This window comes from Clupea harengus, chromosome 22 (genome assembly GCF_900700415.2).
Source record: "Clupea harengus chromosome 22, Ch_v2.0.2, whole genome shotgun sequence".
Lineage (NCBI taxonomy): Eukaryota > Metazoa > Chordata > Actinopteri > Clupeiformes > Clupeidae > Clupea > Clupea harengus.
Window position 1 is genome coordinate 1,661,220 of NC_045173.1, and position 25,391 is coordinate 1,686,610.

The 25,391-nt window shown below is 44.7% G+C and overlaps 1 protein-coding gene across 1 annotated transcript in view; it reads right to left on the reverse strand.

The window, feature by feature from the left end:
- The window catches only part of sema6ba (sema domain, transmembrane domain (TM), and cytoplasmic domain, (semaphorin) 6Ba), a 70,068-nt gene extending 47,316 nt beyond the window's left edge, over positions 1-22,752 (reverse strand). Inside the window, exon 1 of the mRNA XM_031559901.1 lies at positions 21,950-22,752. The gene's annotated coding sequence lies outside the window, so the exon portion shown is untranslated. The remainder of the gene's footprint in view (positions 1-21,949) is intronic.
- Positions 22,753-25,391: the final 2,639 nt, after the last annotated feature.

The window sequence follows — 25,391 nt, forward strand, 5'->3', positions numbered from 1 at the left end:
CGGCCCGACTGCTGTCATGATCACTATCAGATCAGAGAGGTGCACACAAAAGTAACCATTGTCACAGTTGCCTGGCTTTAAAGGCCCAGTGCTGTCTGAGTAATGTGTTTGGTCAGTGATACACGGGGAAGATGTGTGAGATTAGAGATTAGAGAAAGCCGGATCCCTATAGGCTCCCCAACTCTTAACCTTCAGCTGTGTAATCACTGTTCCCATACAGTAGCCTAATTAGGAGTGGATCTTTCTCCGCATGGCCCTGTGAAGCCTATTGATTGAATATTCTCATTAAGCTAGTTATTGACCAACTGCTAGATTAGGTTCGACTCTCCCTCTCTCTTTTGAAAACTCTCTCTCTCTCTCTCTCTAGCCTTGAGGGTGATTTGTAGTCAGTCACTATCTTGAACACAGATCTAAATCTGTAATCCTAACAGGCAGTGGCTGTCTGATTCTATCTTAAGTGAGGACACGGCTATGAAATATCAGTTCAAGATGGATATAACATTGCTAATGAAATGGACTAGGGCGAGAGGGGAAAAAAAGCTAGAGATAAAAAGAATGAAATAACTTTTTGATTCTTATCTTTCTGTGTTTAAAAGACCTTTGAAGTAGAGTTATGCACACTGTTATGCCAATAAACCCATATTGAATCAAATAGAGGGAGTCTGAGTAGAGAGGTGGCTACATACGGGCACAGTAATAAGCCTGAAGAGTGTCATTGTGCTTCTGCCTCTAGTAGCACCGCAATTCCACTGGCCATCCAGCACATGCCATCGTGCTAATGCCGGCTGGGGACATGATATGACACCCAGAACGCTTAGTGTCCAGCGGGCAATTGGCCACTTTCAAAGTCACCAGTGCTCTCCAGAGAGCTTCGTTTGGCTTTGCGACGAGGATTGGCTGCTTTTTATGGGGCCATTTTACGAGAGCAGTCTGATGAAGGGCCAGTTAACTGGTGGTGGGATTGTGTGTATTTGTATGTGTGTGTGTGTGTGTGTGTGTGTGTGTGTGTGTGTGTGTGTGTGTGTGTGTGTGTGTGTGTCTGTGTGTGTCTGTCTGTCGCTGTGTGTGTGTGTGTGTGTGTGTTTGTAAATGAGAGCAGAGAATGGACTCACACAAAGAGAGGGTACAGTATATCATTTAACTATAAAGCATTTTTTTAATCTTTTGATGGTGTATGGTGAATGATGAAATACAATTTTCATCCATTCCTGTATTGTCTGGCTGTCTATACACACTATACAATGAATCTCTCGCCAACACACACACACACACACACACACACACACACACACACACACACACACACACACACACACTATACAATGAGGGGAAAGAGACAGAATCCCATTTCTCTCTAAAAACACCAGACACATGAATCCCCAAAACAGACAATACTCTATCTCTCTCTCATTTCTGTTTCCTAACCTCTCAAGCTCGGAGTATTATATAGTCAGGCTGACATCTTACGTATATCTTACATGGATAATGAACACGTTCAACTCTTATCGTTTTGTGTGTGTGTGTGTGTGTGTGTGTGTGTGTGTGTCTGTGCAAAAATGGTTCCATTCAAAAGGTCTACAATACGTGCTTTCCATTCCTCAGGAAGTAAGTGCTCAAACTATGTGTGTGTGTGTGTGTGTGTGTGTGTGTGTGTGTGTGTGTGTGTGTGTGTGTGTGTGTGTGTGTGTGTGTGTGTGTGTGTGTGTGTGTGTGTGTGTGTGTGTGTGTGTGTCTGTGAGTGTCTGTGTGTGTGTGTGTGTGTGTGTGTGTGTGTATTTGTGCCATCTAAAGCAGTCTGTTTGGTAACCCAGACAGATGGCAGGCACAGTACACATTTGTGAGGCTTCATTTAGAGCGTCTCGCTATTCAATGGCTCTGATTGAACCAGTTGTGTGCATCTGCACTGGCTCCCAGCGTCTGGTCTGCAGCCCGGCGGGCGGCCAGCTCTGTGGCGGCGGGGCACTTGGCTCTGGGTCCACAGAAAGCACAAGGTGGAGGCAGAATGACCAGCCGGGGCTCATCAGACATCAGCGCATACAGCTGTGTAAACTCCGCTGAGGCGGACATCCGAGGACGGGATCGGGAAGTGCTTTTGTGTTGTCATGGCAATCACGCCCCTTCAATAGGTCTTTGTACTTTGCCACAGGTAACCTCCGTGGATGTGCCTTTGCCATGAGCATTTTTTCACAGAACCTCAGAGCCAGAGTCTAACCCTGGCTCTTTCAGTTTCGCAAATGAATGTTATTGCTTTTATTTTTCCCGGGAGAGAAAACTCATTTAATGGTGCAGTGTGCGATTCTAATTTCATGCACGTTTGGTCAAATTCAGCTAATTGCTCCTCCACACAGCCCTCTAGCTGTCCGTTTAGAGTTCTGTCAAGAATGCCTCTGGTGCTCGTACACAGACCCTGGCTCTATAAACGGGAATCAAACATAGGGGCTCAGTTCGAGCCATAAACAATTCCGGCTAATCAACACACATACTTCAGGAACACGGAAGGGAGGGGTGGAATTTGATTGGCTGATAAGCACAAATATCAACAACCTTTTACGAAACCGAAACTGAACCACGGACTTCATCTTTAAGGAGTCATTTTGAGATTGTTGTGGGGGCATCCATTTCCTAAGAAAAAAACTATTCCTGAGTGCTGTTTGCAGAACAACCTTGATTCAGCCCAGAACAGACAGTGTGGCATTGGCTGATTGCAGCAGGAGTGTGGCACACTGATATTAATCTAGCATGTGTTTTACGTTCCCTGATATCCAGGATGGTCAAGGGCAGAGAAGCTTTGTTTGTATTCTCTAAACACATTCCTCCGAACCCAAAGCTGAGTACACCTACCAACCCAGCCTCAGAGATAACAGTAATCACCACCTATCACAACAGCCACCATCCCTGTGCTTTGGGGATGATGGTAGGCTGCCAGATTGCTTTAACACGTTTTCACCTGATATTGTGACAGTGACAACAAGATCACACCCCCTTTCCTTTCATCCTTTCTCATGCATGTGCACACACACACACACACACACACACACACACACACACACACACACACACACACACACACACACCACACATACACACTATCATACACACACTATCATACACACACACACACACACACACACACACACACACACACACACACACATAAACACACACACACACACACACACACAGACACACACACACACCACACACACACACACACACACACACACACACACACACACTATCACCACACACACACACACACACACAGAGACACACACACTTTCCTTGCCAGTTCTGTTGAAGTGAGGGGAGCGCACTTTGCCTTACTCATTATCTGTTCTCACCAAGTATATGAGAAAGGTGGCAGTGATGTCTGCCTAATAAGATGGTGTGAATCACAGGTTCAAAGCTGTGGTTTCCTTTTCCTAATTAAAGAAAAACGCTTGATTACCCAAACCCAGGCAACAAAGGAGAGAAGAGTGAAGGGGTGGAGCTGGGTTGGGGAATGGCGTCAGCCTCTTTCTGTTCATCTCAGATCCCAGATCAGTGACCAAACCCAATTGTCACAGACATGCCATTACATGTTCCAGGTGATAGAAAGGATTGAAATGATTGAAAAACAAAATTAAAAATGCCATTACATGTTTCAGGTGATAGAAAGGATTGAAATGATTGAAAAAAAAAAAATGAAAATGTATGAAACCCTCGGAGACTTCCAAAGACTTGGAGCCTGTACTTGAATGGTTTGGTTCCTGGATAAACACGACACGCTGTTCTGCTCTCTGCAACAGCCAGTGCCAATCCACAGCTCCAGTGAGCATGAGCAGCTCCACTCACACCGGCCTCCTGTGGAGGACTGAGGGGCCTGATATCGCCTCTTTACTTTAGACAGGCCGCTGCAGAGTCACACGCATGCAGAGACACACATACACACACACACACACACACACACACACACACACACACACACACACACACACACACTCACACACACACACACACACACACACACACACACACACACACACACACACACACACACACACACACACACATACACACACACACACACACACACACACTCACATGCACACACACACACACACAAAGAGAAAGAGAGAGGGGAGAGAGAAAGAGTCAGCCACCTGCCACCACTTAATGCCTGTTGATTTATGGGTGCAGCACAGGGGAGACTGCAGCAAAATGCTGTGCTGTAATCCTGCTCTCTCTCTCTCATCACACACACACACACACACACACACACACACACACACACACACGTCCCTCAGTCTCATTCCATCATCACACACTCCATACCAACACACAGTTGTGCTCAGTACCCACCATCTAAGCCCACGGGATGGTGTGGGCGCAGTTTAAAGTCCACTGTCACCACTGATGAGAGGAGAGGAGCTTAAACGGTATCACTGTCACACCAGTCACACTGTCACACAAATGTGTGGCCTTTCATAGTCATGGCGTTTGGTAAGGAAGGACCATTCAGGCATCCATGGTTTGGACCAGCTCATTCATATTTTGGGTAAAAGTTAGAAATGACGAGTTACTTAATTACCAGGTGAGCACCAAAGTGAACACACACACAGACATAGAAACCTAAGGCCAATTTAGAGTAGTAGTATTTGTAGTATTTCCTGGTATACAGATCCTCAGACTGCAGGAGGAAGTAGGAGGAATTCAAAACGAGTATCAAATATATATAACAATGTATATAATATCATAATAGAACCTTGTTACACCAGGGTTCTATTGCTCGTAGCTTGACTGTTCTCTCCCTTGTACGTCGCTTTGGACAAAAGCGTCTGCTAAATGACTAAATGTAAATGTAAATGTAAATGTAAATATACCTAACAATGTATATAATATCATAAGGTAGATGGGTATATGCATTTTTAAAGTTCTGTTATAACGTAGGCTCAGGCATAGAGTAGGTATAGAGTCCGATCTACTTATAACATAACCTAACATAACATAACATAACATATAACATATAACATATAAGATATAACATAATATATATATATATATAACATATAACATAAGCAGATAAGACTCACTCACTCTGCAGTGTCCAAAGGCCTGGATATCAAACCCTCCCACACTGTAACACTGGAGCATGGGATCTTAAGAAGGCTCGCTGTGCTTTGGCCATGCTACTGCTGTTCTGTCAGTGCTTGGGCCACTCCTGGCTGTGTGTGAATTGTGTGAGGGGTCTGTGCATGTACGTCTGTGTGTGTGTGTGTATATGTAGGATGCATCTGAGCTATGGGGTCAGATGTGTGTGTGGAGTGCATTGTTTTAAATGTATCTGTGTTAGTGCGTGGACACAGAAGTATGTGTGTGTGTGTGTGTGTGTGTGTGTGTGTGTGTGTGTGTGTGTGTGTGTGTGTGTCTGTGTGTCTGTGTGTGTGTGTGTGTGTGTGTGTGTGTGTGTGTGTGTGTGTGTGTATGAGGGTGAAAAGGAGGTTAGCGTGTGAGCACTTACTGGCAGGGCTGGTTGCCTCTGCTTTCTGTCAGTCAGTCAGTCCACACCCTGCCCCTGGTCAGACGCCTACAGCTACCCCTCCCTGCCAGGAGATGTGAGTGGCCACACACAGCACCCCCAGCCTGCAGTGCTCACTCGCAATTTATGACCCACAGTAATTGTGGAGCACACCTCATCACCGCTAACAGGAATCATACATATGTATGACCACCTCAAGGACCAGGCCTGCACATCATATCAGTCTCACATAGTCCCTGTTGTCTTTGTGATATGTGTTCTCATGATAGAAAGGAACGCAAAACAATGGATTAATAGACATCGATGCATTGGCCCGATCAAAAAAACGGTCTGCAGATTGAAAAGTAGGTAGGCTGTGTTAAAGATCATTTTTTTTTTTTGCTTCAGTTTAGTCAGGTCAGGAAATAGTTAGAAATGTAAATCAACTGTGAGAAACGCAGTGGTGTGTTGACCTGAAGTTATAATGCAAGTGTTTTTTTTCCCTTTGGAACCATTGTCAGCAACGAAAATAATCCCCTCAATATCAAACACGCCATCTCAGGCTGTCTCTCTCCTCTAGCTATAAACTATAGAGTCTGCCAGATCACCAGATGCATTCTGGATTACAAGGACTACACATCAAAAGGCAGAGATTGCTTTGGATGAAATGATTAGCATTAAAACAGAGACGCCCAAAAAATTGAAAAATTTCAACATGACTATGACTCTCACTGCTGAACCTCCCCCCCCCCCCCCCCACACACACACACACAAACACACATTCACACAAACCGCCACCTCTGTTGCCGTGGAAACTGTTAGCAATGTTCAACAGAGCCATTCTCCAGCAGCAGATGTAAGAAAAGCAGAGAGAGGGCGAGAGAGAGAGAAAGAGAGAGAGAAAGAGAGAGAGAGAGAGAGAGAGAGAGAGAGAATTCTATTCCTCCAGCTTGGATGTAACCCTCCCCAAATGCGAAAATGGATTTGGGAAAATCGATGAGATACATATCGAGAGACTGCAAAAAAAATGGAGAGAATGTGTGAAGCCAGATTTGAATCAATCAATCCCTTATCCCTCAAAGGGAAACCCTGAATGCAATCACCCTAAAATGAGTTCTCTGAAAGGCAAATAGGGGGCCAGTCATAGCATCCTTGGAATCTCAAGTCTCAAGCATGGCACACCTAAGACTACAACAACTAGTGCAAAGAACCTTCTTCCACCCAAAAACACTGACACACCCACAGGCTAACCTCATTGACATCTAAACTCCCTTTTTTGTTCAAATGCCCCCCTGTAAAAATTATTATTTGTATTATTATTGTTATTGCTTAACATTAATTAAGATCAAAATAATAAATACCATAATGGTATAAACATTTAGAGTTGTGTACACAGATGAAAATCAGATGTGTAGCGACATCTTGATACATTGGCAAGGTTTAGTTTGCACTAGTCAAACTGGTCATGTATATATTCTGATACATGATATGATATTTTATGGCCTATGCAGTTATTTTTATCTATTTTTAATCACCTCAACAATGTTTTTTGAAAGATGTTTCTGCTACCTCCTGGGTAACCGTGGCAACTGTCAGTTTATTATCTCTCATAACAAGACCCCCGTGGCAGCGATGAGAGTCAAATGCGATTATTAGATTAATAAAGAGGCAGCACGATGAAGCATCTAAAACATCTAAAAACAATCACATAGCTCTCAAAGCACAGCTACTAATCAGCATGCTCTACTACACTACACTAATCATTCAACACATGAACCTGGTGCATGAGATAATGGCTATTACAGTATCAATGACTGAATTTAGCATCCAGGGTGACCTTTTGATATTTAGTGGAATCTGCTCCCAAACTTGTAGAAAGGCAGAAACTATTTATACTAAAATGTGCTCAAAATGTGCTGAGTGGTTGCAGCATCACCCATATAGGATGGTCCATAATTAACATCATATATTCCAATTACCACTGTATTGTCTAGATTGTACTTCTCTCTGGTGCTGGGAAAATGATTTATTACAGAATTAACACGATGCTGATATAATCCCCCACACATAAAACAGTTGTGGTGAAATAGATGGAGTCATTAGCACACTGTTCAAAACTATAAATGCAATTCGCTCTTTAAATGACATATCAGTTTGGAGCAAGAGGGAAACGCAGAGAAGAAGAGATGGCACACAGAGGTTTACTCTCGTCTCCATTTCTTTCCACCTGGCTCCATGACAACCAGCTCAGAGACAAAACTCCCCACTGAAAGCCTGTAATTCTGGATCCGTGGCAATGTGTCGGCGCATTGTGTTTCTAATGCGGCATGTTCTTCTGTTGTTTGGAGAGTCGAAGGGAGGACAAATGGCTCCTCCAGTGCCTCCTGTGGTTAGTGTGGCAGACTGGGGGAACAGGAAGAGGGGACAGAGGGACAAAATGATCACAAAATCCCCCATCTGTGTCTGCTGTCGCGGGCCATTTATGTGCACAGTCAGACTTGTGTTACCATGTCTTATGTCTTTGTGTTGTTGTTTTTATTTTAGTTTTGCGTGTGAAGTGGGAGGGGACTGTCTGAACATGTAGTGTGTGTGTGTGTGTGTGTGTGTGTGTGTGTGTGTGTGTGTGTGTGTCCTATTGTGTGTACTTTAATTCAAAAATCGAGGAGAACTGCATTGCTTATTTTGTCCGTCTATTTTGGGCATTTTGTAAAGATCGACTAATGGGATGACGGTCAAGGTGATGATGACATTTTGTAGTGCAGACAGGCTTTGGAATTGGAAATTGTATGCTTGTATGCTTGTATGCTTGTATGCTTCCTCATTGAAAATAATGCTTTTGGTTTTGAAACATTCCATGTTGTGTGTGGTGTGTGCATGTATGTGTGTGCGTGTGTGTGTGTGTGTGTGTGTGTGTGAGAGAGAGAGAAATAAATTGTGTATGAGAGTGTGTGCCTTTTGAGATAAAGCTGCAACTGTGACTGTGAGAGGAGTGGGAGAGCAGAAGTGAAATCTGTATTCAGTAAGGTGGGGATCACAAGCCCAGCCCTGGGCTCTGACAGTTAAGGACGCTGCAATAACACCAGGTACACCTTCCCCACTCTCTCTCTGTCTCATTCCCCACCATAACACCAGGTACACCTTCCCCACTCTCTCTCTGTCTCATTCCCCACCATAACACCAGGTACACCTTCCCCACTCTCTCTCTGTCTCATTCCCCACCATAACACCAGGTACACCTTCCCCACTCTCTCTCTGTCTCATTCCCCACCATAACACCAGGTACACCTTCCCCACTCTCTCTCTGTCTCATTCCCCACCATAACACCAGGTACACCTTCCCCTCACTCTCTCTCTCTCTCTCTTCCCCTCACTCTCTCTCTCTCTCTGTCTCATTCCCCACCATAACACCAGGTAGACCTTCCCCTCACTCTCTCTCTCTCTCTCTTCCCCTCTCTCTCTCTCTCTCTCTCTCTCTCTCCCCTCTCTCTTCCCCTCACTCTCTCTCTCTCTTCCCCTCACTCTCTCTCTCTCTCCTCTCTCTTTCCCCACCATAACACCAGGTACACCTTCCCCTCACTCTCTCTCTCTCTCTTCCCCTCACTCTCTCTCTCTCTCCTCTCTCTTTCTCATTCCCCACAATCCCCTCTTCCTGCACTCTGAGGATTGTCTCTCACTGCTCACATTGTCCCCCCCTCTGTCTCCATCTTTGCACTCCCCCTTTCCTTCCCTCCATGACTCCACCTGTTTCCTGTTCACACTATGCAGTCTCCACAATCTCATTGGTTCCTCTGCTTCCCATCTCATCACATACATACACAGGAGCCAACTGACCGGTGTCCTGTGGTTAGACAAAGCAAAGCCCTCACTAAGAGAGGAGTGTCCAAAGGACAGGGCTTAACTGGTGGTTGGCCATTAAACCCCCTGGCACCTCATTCTGATTGGAATGTGTGGTTGTGTACACTGGCACCACACAGGTTTGCGTTTGTGTTTTATCACTTATGGATCCTTAATGAAACCTTATCATTCCATGCCCAGCCAAAAATTAGAAGTGACTGAGACACACACACACACACACACACACACACACACACACACACACACACACACACACACACACACACACACACACACGTGGAGGAATCAATCCGGTCAGGGCTTTATCTTATCAAGAGGACAGCATTATTGGATAATATGCTCTTTTCCTGAGTGCTTGTCTCTCATGGCAGACTCCCTCAGGATAGTTAGGGCAATATCGCATTATTTCCCTTTCGCCTTTTTGGGGTGTAGATTTTGTAATGCACTTTTCAATTTTCTGGGCAATTTCTATGCTAATGCACACGTTACATCCACATTAAATTTGCTAGCTAGCTCCTGGGTTGTCAAGTGACAAACTGAAAAAAAGCTCCTCTTGTGTTTCTGCAGGTAATTAAATGGGTGGACTGAGGGTCTGAACACGCCCCGGCAGTCTGAACCTTCTGAGTGCCTCCCCCCCCCCCCCCCCCCCCCCCCCCCCCCACACACCATCTCTTTACCTCTCTCTTTACCTCTCCCTCTCTCTCCCTCTCCCTCTGTTCCTTCTCTCCTGAGGCAAGGCTTTGGTGAGAGGTGAAATGGGTTGAGTTAACAGGCCTGGACACAGTTTACAGCCACCTCTAATGGGATCACGATCCACAAGAACACTGAGCCCTCATCCACTCAGCATCTGCAGTGGCCCTGTCTCGCTGTTATTACTATGCTACTGCTATCCACACACACATACTCTCTCTCAAACACACACACATTGACACATAGACAGACACAGAAACACAGACACACTCTCTCGCACACACACACACACACACACATGCTCTTTCTCTCTCACACACACACAGACACACGTACACACACAGACACACACAGACACACACACACACACACACACACACACACACACACACACACACACACACACACACACACACACACACACACACACACAATGACACATAGACAGACACAGAAACACACACACTCACTCTCTCACTCACACACACACACACACACACATTGACACATAGACAGACACAGAAACACACACACACACACACACATTGACACATAGACAGACACAGAAACACACACACACACACTCTCTCTCACACACACACACATTGATACATAGACAGACACAGAAACACACACTCTCTCACACACACACACACACACACATTGACACAGACAGACACAGAAACACACACACACTGCACGCACTGCACACACACTCGCTCATTTTTCTTGACCCTTCAACAACGGCCTCTCTCTCACACACACACACACACACACACACACACACACACACACACACACACACAGTCATACATACAGATCCTCTCTGACATTGTCTCCCTCTCTGCTCCCTTGGCTGTTTGGCTCCCACATGTCATGTCAACCTGGGCAGTGAGGTGCATCTCGAAGCGTGGGGGAATGTGGGCTGGGTTTGCAGGAGAGTGACAGGGAAATGAAATCAGGTCCATCTGAGACCTGTTCCTGCAGCTCAGAAAGCTGTGATTAAATTGCATCGCCCATGCTGACGACGTGCCATGACATCCATCTGAGCTGATGTGCAGAAGGCTCTTCATTTTAGCGGCTGATATGACAGAAAGCCACAAAAAGTGTCACAATAATGGGATTCTGATTTGATCAGCCCGGAGCTAAGGCGCATCTCATTGGCGCATTTGGTGCAATCAGTTAGATATCCTCACATTTACACAGCACTTCAAGCTCGAGCCAGCTGAAGCACAGGCTGACGTTGACAGGCTCGGCAGCGCAGTGAGCAGATCCTCATCTGGAAGAGCTGAGGCTCACAGGCGGCAGGGGAAAACAGTTGGGCTGTTTATCTTATTTGTCTCTTTAAGGAACTTCCTTTCAGCACACCTCTCCTGTTTCTCCTGTCCTGCTGTTAGTTTGCGGGAGTGTGTTGTCCAGCTGCGTCGAGGCTAATCAACCCGACAGATTTAGTTCTGACAGTTCATTAGGCTTAACCTTTAAAGGTAGCCTATAGTTGTTTAATCATACCAGTAGCACAGGACTAAAGAAAATAAAGTCTACCTTATCAACTGGGCCACAGTAGAGACGACGGGACGGTGCTGGCACCCACTGTGATGGTATAGTAAGAAGAAGACAAGACCATGAATGAGAATTAATGGGTATGAAACACGCTTACCATGCGGAAAAATGAACCAGACTTATCCTCCATTGCTTCCTCTGAGCAAACACTGCCATTCTCTTTGTGAGTCATTTCATTTTGGGTAATGCTGCATTTTCCAGAGACAAACACCAGCTGCGTTAACATTGTGTTCCGCCTATGTGTTCCCAGTCGAAGTGGAGAGGAGTGGGGAGTTTCACCAGGAGAGGGGCCCAGGACAGGAGCCTCTGAGAGCCAAGCAGGGGGCCACAGATGCCGTGTTCACCGTTTCAACACAAGGATTTGGCTGTTAATTGGGGCTCATTAGCATATTTCTCCCTGGTTTCAGGGCCCTTCATTAGCATTGGTGGTCCCAGGCACACCTTTGGAGGCTAATGATAGCATTTAAAGATATCCTTGGCTTGTCTTTGAGATCAGCACGTAACGTTTTCCCTCAAGACATGGAGCAGGTACTGACAAGGACACACACACACACACACACACACACACACACACACACACACACACACACACACACACACACACACACACACACACACACACACACACACACACACAATCATGTGAGCGCTTATGCACACATATTCAGGCCTATTTGGGTTTGTTTGATTGTAGGTAACAGCAGCAGTGTCTCCATCAGCACCAGCCCTTTGATATGTACCCTGCTCATAGAGTGAGAGATGCTGCTGCTGCTGCTGCTGCTGCATGCATAGTGCTTGACTTCAGAAGGAAGGCAGGGAGGAGAGACCGAGGCAAGGTCAGTGCACCATTAAATGTGGGTTATATAGAGTGTAATTGCATTTCCACTTGGCAAACAATATCCATGTGGACACAATAGGCACACGACAAACAATGCATTTCTATGGAAAGAATACTACGCTCTTCAGAGGCCGAATTATCATGGAAAACATTCGCTTTCAAAAATGGGGCTTTTGTAACATAGCAACGTATCTTAAATGACAAGTAAAAACATCAAGACTTTCTGATACCACAGTGATTTCTCACGGATCCCTTTGTAGGTTTCTTCTTCTGAACATATTGTGCAACATTACAGAATACACGATTTCACAATTCAGGGGGTTATATTGTCTAAACACAGTATGTGAATATCTCATTTTTTAAGACCTTGACAATCATTATGTTAAGAGTTCAATCAATCAATGATTGGTGAATCAATAATCACTTACAATCAATACATCAATAACTGAAGACCAAACTGAATTAGAGGGTCTGTAAATGGCACGGATGGCAGTTGTTTGATTGAGAGGTTTTCCATGAGTGAAATCTTTAGTTCAAAAATGACCACAAGATACAAAATGGCTTGATGGGTAAATCTGTGACTAATGCGCCCAGGTGCCTGTTGTTCCACCCTGAATAGTTCCTCAGTGAGATGAAGATCATCTCTTTATCCCTACATGCTCCCTCCCCACATCATCCTCCAACCCTTCAGTGCTTCACCGTCTCCTGGCAACTGCTCATGGCCACACCACTTCCCTGTTGTCCAGGGAGCCCTTCCTCTGCTAGATGCGTGGCAACCATTCCTCTTCGCTGGTAACTGCTCCCAGGGCTGTCTTTGATGGGCAAATCTATTTCCAGAGCATTGTAGGGGCATACACTGGCTGCCATTGCACACAAGCGCCTCGCAATAACAACCCAAATGTGCTCCTCGCTCATCTGTTGAATGCTTGTCATGGCGTTTGTGAGTGCAGAATGAACTGTTATTCATCCATTTGTTAAAACAGATCCTGGGGTAGTATTATCCCTGCCAGGCTTATTGCTCACCGAACACCCACCGAGGCAGGCAGGCAGGCAGGCGGGCAGGCGGGCGGGCAGGCGGGCGGACTGAGAGCGGGCTTGTTGTGCATTGTTGGCTGTGATGGGGCTGTTGGTTAACACGCCGGCAAAAACAGGTGCCAGGATGCCACGCCCAGCCCCCGGTAATGTCATTTCAATACAGAGCTGAAATGGAAACCCTAAAAATAAAACAAAACTCTATTTCTAGACTAAGGGACACAAAGAACCTCTGAGAGATATAGGGGACCGGTGTGAAATACGCCTGTTTGATTGCAATGGAAAGCCTCTGTGTGCTGTCAGTAACACAAGGACATTTGGACCAAGGACACTGAGCACACTCAAAGGGCTTGTGAACACTCTCGTCATGCTTTTCTGTTTGGATGAACACTCTCTAATGAAACTGTACTGACCACTGTTCTATCCTTACTGTTCCATTATTGGGATATTACTAACAGTTTGAAGAATGGGGGTTAAATGTTAGCATTTTCTATCCTTTTCTGACATTAGCTAAGCTTTAGCTCCCATTAACACATTTAAATGTAGCCGGTGCCTTTGGTGTTAAACACGACAGCTTGCCCTGGTGAGTTGGTTTATGACGTACGCAACCAAATTGATGCAATTACCATTAACTGTTTCTTTGGCAAGTGTCCACTTCAAGATGCACAGCTTTCATATTGTTTTACTTTAGGGCACATTTAACAAGTTCCCCGGAGATACTAAATCAATTTTACAACAGCAACACAAGCAAGAAGGCAGCATTCATTACTTTCAATACATCAGCTAGTGGAAGAATGAGATAGCTAATATTGATAGCAAAATGGAGAGGAAGAAAACAGTGCAAAACATCTTCTATTATGTGTTCACACCGTCCCCACTCTGAACTACAGCTGAGCCCAGATCTCTCTCTCTCTCTCTCTCTATTCATCAATCTTTTGGACTGTTATGAATATGTACGTAGGTGCATGTCCATCCTCCCACAGTATGTAAAGGATGATGTGCCACACACACATCTACACACACACGGCCACACACGACCACACACCCACACATAAAACACACAAAAGCCCATACCATTGAGCATGGTCCTCTGCAGGTTATCCCAGCATCCCAGCTGCGGTCCCTGGCACTATGTAGCACCACTGTATGATGAGACCAGGACGCGCCTCATTACAGTGAGGCTTTTAATTAAGCCCACTTTAGTGACTGACGGCTCCTCAGAGGCACTCCTGATTGGTGCTCCTCAGAGGAAGCACCTCTCCTGCCTGTCGGAGCTCGGGGGGGAGGGGGCGTGGGGCGGGGGGGGGCGGGGGGGGGCGGCCCGGCGCTCTCCAGGGCGACATCAGTCTCTGGTGAGCCGGCGTACGCGCCTTTCACGGAGATGTTGGTGTGGGTAATGTGGGATGTGATTACATCAGAGGCTGAACAGAATCAAAGCCAGAGAGCACTCCTCTGCCGTATAGACAAGCAGTCTGCATGGCAACGGCGCTTCAGAAGCCTCAGTCTGCGCGCTCTAACTGCAACTTCAGGAGTGATCCACTCCACACAGTTGACACAACAGAGGGCATCAGGCTACACTGAGTGGTTCTGGGTATGTCCTTGAGGCTTAACACCACACACGCAGTCATTACCGGCTCCGTGTTCCTACTTATCTAGACAATGTCAAAACCTCTTGCTCTCAGATGAATCTGATACGGAGATAGAGGTGATTATTAAATCGCTGATTAAAAATACTAACCATGACCTAAATACAGAACCATGACCATGGCTTGCTTGTTGCTTGGCAAACTTAACGGGACACCATTTTCAGTAAGGCGCAAATGGGGAGGCAGTGAACACACAGGCAGTCAAGGTTTCTTCTCACTTCAGATTTCATGACAGTGGGAGACCACAACATCTGTGTCCGTAGCTCTATTTTACATCGTAGCTTGACAACTGGTTAGAAATACAATCTATGACCAGTTGCATAGGCTGGGTAGAAACATAAACACATTAATATGCAATTACAAAATCAGCCCCTCCTGTCATTCAGGATGGAGCCTGTGCCAATGATTTGCTCACAACAGTCAGGAATGTGTCAGTCCTGAAACAAAATGAAATAAGAATATAAAAATGTCTGTCATGCCTTTGGTAGAAATATACCAAAGTACTTATCTTCAAGCCGGGGCATTGGGCGCCAAGCGTAACAGACCTGATTCCGTGTACGTATACGACATAAGGTCTGTTACACTTGGCGGCCCATATTGAACATCGTATGTATGTATTTCATGGCACATCAAGAAATATGATGAATAATTATGAGATTAATGAGATGAGATTCAATTCAACGGAAGACATCTTCTAAAGTAGTTTAACCAGCTCTGAAATGCCATTATTATTGTAAAACATCAAGACGAAGTCTGGACACTCAAAGACTGTGACTGATCAATAATAAATAACAGCTGATGAATAATAAGTGAACAGAAAGTTGCCTGTTACTCACTGGCAGCAACACAGAGGAACAGATACATTATTTACTGCCCACTAATAGAGCTCCAAAAGTGTGTTTAAAGGTTAAAGAGGCTGCCGCGTAATCGGCAGACACCGGAGCAGCCAGAGAAATGTCCCTGGAGTCGGCGGCACTAAAGGCCAGTCCAGAACCATACGCATCGCCAGCGCTCACCTCTAACAGCTGGCCAGCTAACGGCACGGCCCATCAACACACAACTGAGGAGCGCCTTTTAAACCAGGATACAGAAGGCTGCTCTATAGACTGCAGCCAACAGGGCTTCCTGTGGTAAAAAAAAAGGAATTGCAAATTCATTTGTGATTTGAATGGGCCTACATACACCTGTCAAGTCTTCTATATGAACATGAGTGTTAGCACAAGGGCTCTTGGTAGCACATAAGAGATGGCTCCGTGTGGGAGACCCAGCAGTGGGTGAGCCCTGCCTTTGGCTCTGATACAACTGAGCCTGACACCTCCCTCACAGGACATCTGCCATGGTTCCGTTAATGAGCACATACCAAATGTTCAGTTATTATTACAAGATCTACAGAATTATGAACTAGGAGGGACCTGCTACATATCAGAAATAGCCACACTCATGAAGGACTCGACAGAATGTTCTACTACAACCTGCTGTGACCGAGGTCCATTCTGAAAACAAAGTACTAATATATACTAATAAGTTCTCAGACAAAACATCATGAAAGAGAACCATAGAGCTGAATAGCATCAAACAGCCCATGTGCCCTGCAACTGTTATAGAGAAAAAAACAAACAGACAGAACCCCTGCCATCCTGGCCACCTGAAGCTACAGAGGTGGCTATCACCCAAGTCCAGTGTTTATTTGGGGATGTGTCGGGGGTCTTATCATACTGCAGGGCACAGGCAGTCCAGTCTGAGTCTGGTGGACATGGATAGGAAGAGGGATTTTGGCGATACCTGAACTAGTGGATGTGTTATGAATTTTATGAAGGGAGATGATGACCGCAAACAGCAAGAGAAAAAGCATCTTTTAAAAAAAATCATTGGTCGCTCCAAGTGCCAACCAAAAATTCAGACACCTAAACACTTCCTCTAAATTTCCCAAATGACCTTACGAACTTAAATAAGATTATCCTGCAACCCAGCTTTTTTATGTTATCAAAAAAGACGGACAGATGTACAAACACACACAGAATGCCCAGCATCAAGGGTAAAGGCATATTTTAGATTGTCTAAAGATGTTCGAACCATTTCTTAAACAAACTTCAGTTGGCAGATTTGAATCTGATGACCTTTAATGAGGCTACAAGAGTTGGAGGACACTGACATGGAGTCTCTTCAGTTATTTCGGATCAAATCAATCAGCGGTGTAATAGATCCAGACAGACACAAGATTCAATCCTCTCTCCACGACTACAACATCCCCCCTCTCTCCAGGCCCATGGCGGTCCGAGGGACAGCGGTCCCTCCCCCCAGTCCATCTGCCTGTGTGCCGGCCAGGCCTGCGGGTCAGTGCAATGTGGCCACCTGCAGCACGGCCCCTTCTGATCCCACTCTCCAAACACACAGAGGCATTAGGGCGACGCTTTAAAAGACTTTATTTGTTGGCTTTCAGAACCACCCTGCAAAGCACAGCGGGGTGGCGGCTTTACATTCCATGTATGTTTGACATAGCCCCTCAAAGCCCCGCCATACCACAGGAGTCTCCACTGCAACCCAGCTGCATCAGGAGACAAATAAGATGAAAGGAAGAGCACTGTTTAACACAGTACAGACGATCTGTAGCTGATCTTTAGTTCTCTTGGAAGTCAAGCTTTAGAGTACGTACCATTTTGGTATCATTAATTAATGGGAAATTAATTAGTTCAGTAGGTAATGGCAAGGTAGCGCTCCGTATAAAATCTTCTTGATAAGGCTCATCAGCGGTGCAATGGGAGACACGTATCTTTGTCTATCTATTCACCCCTTCTTGCAGGGTGATGAATAGAAACTGTGACGTTATTGTTGTTGCTGTCACACAGATATCACCTCTTAAAAAGAGATGAGTGCCAATCATGGCAACGCTCTCAAAAGAAGAATTGGACCGTGATATTTCAGTCTTATAGCCCTGCCTGTATGGTGTTGTCAAACTTGTCAAAATGTCCACTGCTTCTTATTGTGCCTTAGTATGCTTAACGGTTTAACGAAAGTGTGCAGTGGTGAGAATGGTATCCTCATGGTGGACAATGAGATAGGCAGACAGTGTTCACTTCTGGTCCCTGTCCTCAGATCTACCTGCCTAAAACTGAATTATTTTTATAATATGAAAACATACCTGCTTGAGAGCTCTACCTCGAATAGGAATAGTGCTGCTATTAAGCACAATGAAGGCTTAACTGTTTGCATGGGCATGAGCAACAACACAAGGGCTGTGAGGGGGTGACAGGACCTCTGGTTGATAGGGGCTTTTGGTTCCAGCCCACGGCGTTTGATTTGCTTACTGAAAAGCGTCTGGCCGTATCGCAGCCTGATAGATGCAGAACGCCTGAGAAGCTAAGAGGCGGGTGAAAAATTCAGCTCACAGTACCCTAGTTTATTCTAAATGGACATCTAAATGTTTAGTCACGATGGGAATATTTCCATCGCATTTCCCTGTAATTCGGAGGATGATACACCAGGTCTATATCTCTATGGATGAAGGACAATGAATGCCAAGTCTCTCATCTAAATATTCCATTATCGGATCCAACAGTTTAAGCGTTGCTCAGAACAACGGGGCGGGCAAACATAATGTTCATAAATAAATGTAAGTGTATAGTGCTCATGACAACGGATACCACTGGCAAGATCAACATGTAAAAAATAGCACTTGTAAGATCTAACACTTGTAGGAATTCCCACAAATACTGCACCATTTGAGTATAACCATAGTTTTTCTACCATGTTTCAAATAATACACAAAGAAGCACAGACTTCATGAACTTCATTCAACACCACACAGAACCTCTTCTTCAGAGCCTGCCGTTTGCCCTAAACACACATACCACACTGTACGTACAAACCCAACCTTGACCCTTTGGGAACACCAATTCTCTGTGAACACTATCAATCACAACAGGCGGGGGGGGGGGGGGGCAAGGAAAGGATGTACGTGTGCTGTGGAGGGGTAGAGAGGGAGAGAGAGTGAAGAAGGAGAGAGAGAAAGAGGTAGAAGGAAGGATTAAAAATGACTGACTGGATCCCTGGAGGAGACAGAGATTTACTGCGCGGTGCTGATGAGGGATGGTGCTCTCCCTATGCAGTGACAGCGCTGCCGTGGATGTACAAACCTCCCTCCAGGCTGCCACTGTATCCCTCAATCTGGCAATGGGATGGGAGATAAATCCTATGGACTGTTTTGCAATTCCGTCACACTAAAGATATGGTTGGCAGGGAGAGATGCATAGTAACTGTTGATAAGAGGAAATGCACATTTGTGCTGAGACAAACATCAAGGCTATGTTTACATGACTGCACTGAAAGCGTCACATATTTGACATTGGGCTAAGGCTTTTTAAAGGAAAACCCTGACTCACTGAGCCTGTCTTTGTCCTGACTTTCTCCTTTGCCACCTCTGGCTAAATGACATTTCTGGTCCCTTAGTTTAAAGCCTCAGTGGACTGTGAGAGCCTTTCCTTAAGGTCGGTGGCCAGTCCAAGGTGCCAAACCTAAACACTTTAAGCTTTAAAGTGAAGTGTTGGAAAAAAAAAAGGCTGATGCCTTGGTCTGCGGAGCACAAAATTGTCAGGGTTTGTCGTCTCACATGGCATAGCTCTGACAAGAGGAGAAGCATCAGACTTGATCACTTAGCCCCAGTATGGAAACTCCCCTGATGCAGCCAGCCCTTACAGACACTCAACCCCCCCACCCCCCCAGGGGGAGGCAAGGGAGTGGGGGGGATATTATCCACACAGGGCACCTGGTGGTTATTTTAGTGCTGTGAATTCAGCACCTGCACAGAGCACTGCTGCGCCGCTGTCTGTGTGCAGAGTCGTGATAACAGGGACGCCATTCAGAAGGGGTCAGTCAGTCAGCTGGATCGGCTTCTCCTTCTCTCCCCCACAAGTACAGGCACACAAGACCGCAGTTGGGAGAAAGCAAAACATTGAGCTGGAACGTATGGCCTTGGGTGCAAAAAAAAAGAGGCACACTTCTGTATGGTAAAGTCCTTCACAATAACAACTAATACGTACATGGCAGCAATGATGAGCAGAGCACCAGTAAGCTGTTCCTTCAAGGTATGGACAAGGAGGATCAAGGCTTAGAATAGCGCTCATAAATCTATACACCGCACACGCACTACTCTCTGCTGCACACAGTGACATGGACCCGACACTGAGAGTTATGTCCATTCATTTCATCTCATCTGCATCTGTTTGGCCAACTCCAGTAAGGGGGTGCTGAGGGGGAGGTCTATATTATGCTTGTGACGGGACAACAGTGGAGCCACATGTCTGATGGCCAACGGTATGGTGAGGTGAGGGTGGTGAGTATGGTATGGTCTCTGCTGAGAGATCATACATGACCCGAGGTTGGTGCCAGCAGCCATTCTCCTGGGAATCTATTACTTCTCTTAATCCACCCCCCTTCACTCCATCGTCCCTCCCTTCACTCTTGATTGGCAGGGGCTGACCTCAGTGGACTTCATCTACTTGGATGCCTTTCCTCAGCCATACTATCCTGAGGCCAAACAAGCCCCCTCCACACCTATTAAATACCAGCACATCTCCAAAGAGAGATTTCAAAGGAATGCACAGGCTGGTGAAGTGTGGGATACAACCAACAGTTAAAACAGCAGTGAATAATAGAGGACAAAGGAAAAACAAGAATTGATATAACACAATAAGTGTTTATAGCCTCCATGTCTCCTTGAGAACCTTGGACGATTATATATCTTACTGCACAAGTATGACTCTCATACCTATAACAGCACAAATGGTTTGTTTAGCCACAGCGCCGGGGTTGCTTGAAGGTGTAATGATTTACATTAAATAGGGAAAAGGTGTGGAATAAATCATGACAGCACAGAATGAATAGCTTCCATTGTCTCAACTAGATGTGCAACATCCATGCTTCCATGACAATTTGTCCTGAATCAGGCTTTTGTGTGGATCAGTAGCTGGCTGCTCATCCTGATTCAGTTGCTATGGGCCAGGAAGTATAGCTTGAAGTTGAGCACCAATGTCTACTGCCAGGGGAAAGCAGACCTGATAAAGTAGATATAATAATTGAGATGCTACAAGTATAAATGTTTGTGAATAGTGCTGAACTTTCATGTGTTAAATATCTGCCAAGATGGATATACTGTTCATGATGCATTGTCTTATATAAAATACAGAATAGCTGATACCACATGATCTGTGGCAGCAGGATTTGATTTGATATATTCTCTATGGTAGCCTACAACTAAATTAACCGATTATGGCCAGAAGTGATCAAATAGATAGCCTATCATATTAACGGCAGAAGAATTACTCTCCCTCAGACTGATTTAATAGACATTTTCTAATGATGATCCATAAAACATACTAACGGCACTATTGCCTTTATTTGCATCAACAGTACAATGTTGACATTGTAAATGCGGTTTACATCAGTCGAATGCACTGAAGATGTCACATCCCTTAATTGGTCTTCTGAACACATATCTGTAGCCTGTTCAAATACGCAGGACCATGAATTCGAAAAGAGACCACATATCTCCTTCCAGACAAAATCTGAAGCAGTTACCAAACACAAAATGTAACAATAGCCTGAGATAACGACCATGGCGCTAACAGCGAAATGCACGAAGGTTTTACAGTTTATGAAATCTAACAAAAGCTATTCGTATAACCTCCATGAAGTTATAACGTGTACAAATGTTTTGTCCCCGCAGGCAGTCGGTGTGCCACCAACACAAACGCTGGTGAAACATGAACACCGTTAGGCGCGACGAGAACACTGCGCACGAGAACCTGTACCTCAACAGTCTGCGCGCTGACTCACCTGGTATGTTTAATGCCCTCGTTTTATGTTCCTCAGTCAAATTCAAAATGCTGTCCTCGAACTGATAACTGGGCGCTGGGCGCGGGGCGCAGGAAATCTTAGAAGTCTAGTCGGTGTCGGTATACTCCAGTTAACCTTTTGTACATTAATCCCTTTCTTCGCTGCACCTGTCTCTCCCAAAGACCGATTCTGTGCGCTGGCGTGACATCCTTGAGACAAACTGCTTATCGTTTTGTCCGTTTTGAGCCCCGGTGCTGAATGTTCTCCCTTGGCGACGTAGACACGATGTCCTTTAAAGACATTCAACCAGAACTGCACACTGAACCTACAGAGTGACTGCAGCTTCAGTACCCGTGCAGATGCAAAGTGAATACCAAGGATGAACGCTAGGTGTGGTTGAATGGCTTGAAAAGCTCCGCTGCTGCACTGAACCAAAGCGAATGGTCACACGCCTAAAAATCTGCAAAATCGCTCCAATCCAGTGTTGATTTTATTTGGTGATTTTATTCGGTCTCCAGTCATTTGTAAGGCCATGCATGACATGGAAGCTAGGGCATCAGTGCAGTCTTCACACTGTGGGTCGCAATGGGGAAATGATCTACTTCAGTTAATTCTCATTATATTTCTCAATAGAGTAGTGCTGAATACTGTAAAACAATATTCCTACAAGCCCTTGTGTGTCTCTGCAAATTATTGTATCGCAGCAACGGGATACGGTCAAGTTGATTACAATACGAAGGTGAGGACAAAACCATTGGCAGATACTCCATATGCGAGACAAATCCCTTACCCTATACGCGCGCGCATGCAGCATCACACACACACTCGCGCACACACGCGCACACACACACATAAATACGCACACTAACATTTAAGATCTTTAGAAACAGTAATTACAAAAGATGATTCTACATATGAAGTGTACAATGAAAATTATTACAATTTAGTTTAGGAACTGAAACTTTTCTTTGTATGAGACCATTTCGTTTTAGCCACTAAGACAGCCTCAGTGAGTAGCCTCTGCTGTGTCAAGAGACACATTTTCTGTTAATGAAAATTAAGAAACAGAATGACTCAATGCAACACAATTCCAAATGAAAAGATTAAGGCAGTTTTTGAGTAAGAAGAAAATGTGTCTTTCACAACGTCACAAAGCATTAATTGCCTGAAATGACCACAAAGACGTACGCCATGCCTAGGCTTTGTTGAAAGTTTGATGGGAGGAAGATGGAAACACTGGTAAAGTACACATTTTTCTTTGGGTGCTGTTTTAATATTTCTGTCAGGAGTGTCATCACCGTCGTAGTGCAACAGGGAACATATTAGGGATATTAGGGGAATACTGTATGAATGTGAAACAATCTTGTGAAATTAGTTTTGATCTCCTCAATGTTGATTGTCCCAATTATTTTAGGTTTTTATATGCAACTATATCTGAAATGTTGGCCTGTGTAACAAGGTATACCTGCATTTACAGATTATATTTTAAATGGGCTGGGTGAGATTGGATGGTTTAATCATTTGAAGAATTTGAAGATACATGTTTTTGTTATGGTCTAGCCAGGCCTGCCATGTGTCTTGGTCCAGACCGCCCACCCCCCCTCCCTCCCATCCCCCTCACCCCACAGGGACAGATTGCACCCCTCCCCACTCCCACAAAGATCTCTGACTGGCCACACAACGCATGTTCCATTCGTGCCCAGGAAAACAGCTCTCATCTCCAAAACCCGGTATAATCATAGACCTTTGCATGCCCTCCCCTGGTCTTGGGCCTGGGGGTCATCTGAACCCTTGATTGTTTTCCCTTTGGATGCTAGACCTACAAATTTATTAAGCCAGCCCTTTCTCATAATAGTCTGTCTCTAGCAAGTACAAAACATTTAAAGGTGCATTATTAGGATTCCTCCATCAGGAGGAAACCTATTGTTATTGTTAGTATTATTATTATTATTTTTATTATTATTCTTGTACCATGGGAGTCAATGGCAGCCCCTAGAACCATATGGTAACTTTTTGTGAAATTTGGCACACTGACGGAGGAATCCTAAAAAACACTAAAACCAAAGGAACATATACATATAATATTAACCAACTAAATCTTGTCATTTTGCTTTTTAAATTTGACAAATTGCTGTCTTCATGCTGTCTCTTTTTTACAATAAACTAGCTATATATACCGCATCTTTAAGCCAGTGCTAGGGAAGTCCGTGTTTTTATGAAATGTTTTTGCCTTCTGAATAAAGAAAGATTCTGTAAGTAGACGATGGGTTGACTCAAAAACGATCCGCATACGGATGTAATTCTAGAATGTTGATTGGTTAAGATGAGTTACCAGGCAGGAACGGAAAACACCATTTATTTGATTGGCTAATACCAGGACCTCTACTTTTCCCGCTGAGCTGCAACGTCGTTTGCCTGACATTTAATGTGGTGTCACGTTTAACGTTGCTGTTCAACATTAATAGCAACTGAATTACACGTGTGTTAGGTGTAATCTGTAGCGTTAAATAACATAAACTGAGAGTGATTGATAAAGGATATATGTTACACATCACAAACACACATAATCGATGGGTTTTTTTGTGTGAAAGTTATTTAATTGGTTAGCTAAAATTACAGTATCTTACATAGGCTGACATGGCTACGATAGCTAACTAGATAGCTACTGTACTGTGTTTGGTTAGCTCAAGCTAGCACTCTTACAAACACACATACATACACAATCGATAGGTTTTTGTAAAAAATATTTCATTGGCTAGCTTAAATGACAGTAATGTATGCAAGCTGACTAAGTTTGGAAGACTTGAAAACTTCAAGACCTGAAGACAAAAGATCCTTTTTGAAGACAAAAGCCTCTGTTGAAGTTACCTAAACTTCATCAGCAGATTACACATCCCCATCCAGCTAAGGTAAGTTGATTTACTTGCATTACAAATAACCTCAGGTAATGTTACAAGTCGCCAACAGCGAGCCTTCCCTTTAGTAGTGCTATATGCTTAGTTACCATGCTATTAAATAGAGGACCTTCACTTTTAATTTCGTGACATTTTTCTTACAAGTAATGTTAGCCCACAGTAGCATAGCCTGCTGTCAAACGCTTCTGGTCAGTGCGCATTTGGCACGAATCAGTCACGTTAAATGCAGCGATCAGGGATTTAAATCTCCCGGTGCTATTGCAATAGTTTCGATGTTTTTGCTCTTTTTCACGATGTGTTAATGACATTGTACATTGTAGCATAGCCTGCTGTCAAACAGTTGTGGGCAGTGACTGAGGGAAAATAAAGCGCTAGGTTGCGCTGCGCGCCAAAACTTTATGGATGACATTTAGCACGTTAAATGCAGCGATCAGGGATTTAAATCTCATGTTTTTATGTACATGTACATTTACAGACTTTATATGTGTTCATCAAACTAATGCTGTCATGTTCTCTCTCCCTCTTCT